The sequence below is a fragment of the Egretta garzetta genome, unplaced genomic scaffold (assembly GCF_000687185.1).
Source record: "Egretta garzetta isolate BGI_Z169 unplaced genomic scaffold, ASM68718v1 scaffold100, whole genome shotgun sequence".
Classification (NCBI taxonomy): Eukaryota; Metazoa; Chordata; class Aves; order Pelecaniformes; family Ardeidae; genus Egretta; species Egretta garzetta.
In genome coordinates, this window is record NW_009258265.1 from 1895054 (window position 1) to 1895513 (window position 460).

The 460-nt window shown below is 71.1% G+C and overlaps 1 protein-coding gene across 1 annotated transcript in view; it reads left to right on the forward strand.

Annotated features, from left to right (window-relative positions):
- Positions 1 to 460, forward strand: part of GHDC (GH3 domain containing) — a gene marked incomplete at its 3' end in the record, with an annotated part of 15149 nt that overhangs the window by 1919 nt on the left and 12770 nt on the right.

Sequence of the window (460 nt, forward strand, 5' to 3'; positions counted from 1 at the left end):
TCCTGGGGTTTGCTTGCCGTGCGCCCCCCGGGGAGGGAGGAGGGCCAAGTCCTGGGTGGGGGGCACGGGGGCAAGGGTGCCCAGCCCCGGAGGGTTTGGCCGAGCGTAGCAGATGGAACCAGCAAGCTCGACTGTACCCCTGCTCCACGGTGGCATCAGGCGCCGGGCACTGGTGGGGACCCCGCTTGGTGCTGCCTGGGGAGCTGGAGCAGGACCTGCAGCACACCCCAGCCCTGGGCCCGGCCCCGGGCTCTTGCCAGCAGACCTGGCCCTTCCTGGGGCTGTTCTGGGCGCAGGATGGGACTGCGGGAGCTTGTGAAACATCGTGGGCCAGCCGGGCCCTGCCACCAGCAGCCACAGCTCGCCCCACTCTGCTCAGTGCCTTGGCAGTGCCCGCAGGGAGCCGCAGCGGAGCGGGTGCCCGTGCCTTTCCCGAGGGACACCTCAGCTGTCACAGCCC